We start from the raw sequence: 3,868 nt of genomic DNA, 5'->3' as shown, positions 1-3,868 counted from the left end.
CATTGAGTTATCTAAGAAGTATTGCTTCTTAATGAAGTGAAGCTGGATGAGTCTTCTGGAAGAAGTCTAATTAAGTGTACATGATAAAGCCAGAACAGGAATCAGAACAGTGAGAAAGTGTCTCTCCTGTTCTTTGATGTTTCCTCCTTTACACAGCTTTTTAAAATGTAGCGCTTAGTAATACTTACACAGCAGAGCTGTTTGCCTCAGAGAAAAAGGTATTAATTGAAAATTTTACAGTTCTGATTTGAGTCTCATATATTCAAGTGCATTTCTAAGTAGTTATTCCGGTAGTTATAACTCTCTGTGCATTAGAAATAACTGGAAAGCATATAAAAAATACAGATGACGAAGTCCCACCGCCATAAATTCTGGCCCAGGCATCTGTTCTGTTAGCATCTGTGTTGTTTGAGAACCACCAGTCTGGCATCCCTCAAACTTTAAAGTGCATATGAATCACCTGGGAATCTTGTTAAAAAAAATACAGATTCTGACTCCCTGGATCTGGGGTGAGACCTGCGATTCAATAATTCTAACAAGCTCTCAGATGAGGCTGCTGCCCGTCCCCACATCACCCTGTGCCCAAAAGGCACAAACCACCAAACACAAGGCAGCCTCTCACTGCCGGCGGCTGGGCCCAAACTGGAGATCAGCCACAGGAGAGGAAATCGTGAGACTCCTTAGGACTGAACTCACAACTAAGTCATGAAGTGATTAACAACGGATTTGATAATACCTCATCTCAGCAAAGCCACACATAAACTGCACAGCTCAGGATTACTATACTATTGTTTAAGGATGAGAAAACCAAGATTCAGAAAGTCACACAGTCAGTAAGTAGGTGTGTTGGTTTTCTACTGCCGCTTTACAAAAGACCACAAACTTAGTGGCTTAAACACGGCAAGTTTCTTATCTTTTGGTTCTAGAAGTCAGAAGTCCTAAAATCAAGGCACTGGCTCCAGGGGCCTCTATGACAGAATCCATTCCTTCTGAGGGGCTCTAGGACGGAATCACTTTTCTTCTTTTGGCAGCTTCCAGAGGCTACCTGCATTCCAAAGGATCCCTTTCTCCATCTTCAAAGACAGTATCTCTGACCCTTTGCGTTCATTACATCTCCAACCATAGCTGGGAAAGCACCTCTGCTCTTAAGGACTCATGTAATTAGACTGGGCCCATCTGAAAAATGCATGGCACTCCCGCATCTCACAGTCTGTACCTTCATCAAATCTGCAAAATCTTTTTTACTATGAAAATGAACATATTCCCAGTTTCCAGGGATTAGGGCACAGACATCTTTTGGGGGCCGTTATTTTGCCTACCACGGTAGGAAAACCAAGATTTGGAACCTGGAATCAAACTCAGATCTGATTCTAGTGTCNTTTACTATGAAAATGAACATATTCCCAGTTTCCAGGGATTAGGGCACAGACATCTTTTGGGGGCCATTATTTTGCCTACCACGGTAGGAAAACCAAGATTTGGAACCTGGAATCAAACTCAGATCTGATTCTAGTGTCCACACTCCATCCAGGATACAACTCAAAATGGCAGCCACATTGAATGTTGTTGTTGTGTCTTCTGGAGACCAAATCAAGAGTGGAGCGTTAAGTCAGCTGCAGCTGTAGCAGCCTGAATTCCATTATCATTTTAAATTGAACTAAAATAGGATTTTGTTTATTGCAGTTCATTTTGCATTCTCCTTAGACTCAGTGAAACCCAGTCCTTCTGCACAATGGCAGTGCCTTGGGAGAAAGCACAAATATCTACCCGCAGTTCCCACTCGTTATTTAACCTAACTGAAAAATAAGATGGAAACTAAGGGATATCCTTAAGATTTGGCAATGAATTACTTATACTTCCAAGCAAGCATTCTGAAGCAAGGTTAGCAAATGAGCCTTGAACATTGAACTCTCTTGCAGAAAGCTTGATGACTACTGAGGGGCTGTGATCACCTCATCACTTAGACTCCCCACCACCACAGCAGACAGGCAGTCCTGTCGACAGAGATTTAGTCCTTACAAGGAGCCAAAACCCATTCCACACTTCATGAGTGCATTCAGAACTTGCTTTTTTTTTTTAACAGCTGTTCCATCCACAAAAGTAGGCTTATAGCTATCAGACACATCATGAGGACAATGTGAAGAGAGAATTTTTTTTTAAAGATTTTATTGATTGGAGAGAGAAAGACAGTGTAAGCACAGGGAAGAGGAAGAGAAACTCAAGCAGACTCCAAGATGGGCACAAAATCCCAGCCGGGGCTGGATCTCACAACCCAGAGATCATGACCAGAGCCAAAACCAAGAGTCAGGATGCTCAACCAACTGACCCACCCAGGTGCCCTTGAACAGAGAAATATTTAGTGTCAGTTCTCTTAACCCTTCTGCTATAGTTGAATGATGTACCCCTGCCAAAAAAATAACTGAAGTTCTAACCCCCAGTACCTCAGAATACAGCCTTATTTGAAAATGGGGTCTTGCAGATGTAATCAGTTAAGATGACTGGTTTCCTCATAAGAGTAAAGAGGCACAGAAGGTGCCCACGTGGCAACAGAGGCAGAGACTGGAGCAGCGCATCTACAAACCAAGGAACACCAAACAGCACAGCCAACACCAAGGGTAGATGAGGCAAGGAAGGATGCCCCCTACAGGTTTCAGAAGGAAACCATCCTGCCCACACCTTTATTTTGGATTCCTAGCCTCCAGAACTGTGAGAGAGTAAATTTCTACTGTTTGAAGTCCCCCAGCTTCTGGGGCGTTGCTACGACAGCCCTGGCAAACTGAAAAATACCATCTCTCAAGATGTTACAACTTCTTTTTCTCACTTTACAGAATGGATGTATTTTGGAAAAGGTGGGTGAATATAGATCCAACAGTGGTCAGAACAGGATTTAAACACTAGAGATGTGGTCCCAGAGAATGATTTTGATTCTAGGATGTTATTTAAACCACACCATAGAAACCTTGCCAGGACACTTCATTATAAAGTTGACAGGCATTTCTAAGCCTGGCTTCGGGAAGAAGTTCTACAGTAACTTTATAGAGCCTGGACCTAGGAGACAGCTCAGCAGTGGCAGCGGCCATCAGCTGAAGACCCGCTTACGTGAAGAGCACCTACTTTGCGACAAGCACCGTGCTGGGTGCAGGACGGGCATATTTTTCCAGACTATTACTCCTCCCTTTTGTAAAATGAAAACAAAAACAAAAAAACATTTTCCTCTGGGTTGTGACCTCCTGCAGAGGGGGAGAAGGCGAGGAACAACCAAGATCATCAAGAACTCTCTTCCCCAGTCCCACCATGAGCCCTGTCATCCCTGGCAGCGCTCCTCCTTCTGAGGCGGTATCCTCAGTACCTGTCTCTCATGGCCTCCACCTGCCAGTCCTTCCACGCCGCCCATCAACCACGCCTGCCGCCTCTGTTGTAACGGCATCAGCATCTGCAGGCTACTGAGCCCCATCGTCACCCCTCCTTGCCTTTCCCCTATCTGCGCTTCCTTTTTACACGTCTTAGGATCTGCAGCCCATCATCGGGCTCGAACTCTGTCCATCTCCGACTTTCAGCAACAGCATCTGCAACCCCCCACCCCCCGTGGCTGCACTGAGCTGTACGAGATTGCTGGCGAGAGTCACACCACAGAGCTTCGTCTCACTCCGAGTTCAGCAGTTCCTACTCAGAGCACCTCTTAAATACTTCTCTGATTACTTCTATTTTGACCATCACCACTGTTAAACATGATTAAAGACAAGTTAGGTGANATTACTTCTATTTTGACCATCACCACTGTTAAACATGATTAAAGACAAGTTAGGTGATACAGAGAGACTTTATGTAACAGGAGGCGTTCAAGTTGGGAAGTGGGCAGTCTCATTCC

Source organism: Ailuropoda melanoleuca, chromosome 3 (assembly GCF_002007445.2).
Source record: "Ailuropoda melanoleuca isolate Jingjing chromosome 3, ASM200744v2, whole genome shotgun sequence".
Lineage (NCBI taxonomy): Eukaryota > Metazoa > Chordata > Mammalia > Carnivora > Ursidae > Ailuropoda > Ailuropoda melanoleuca.
The sequence above is the reverse complement of the archived record's forward strand: the minus strand, read 5'-3'. Positions refer to the sequence as shown.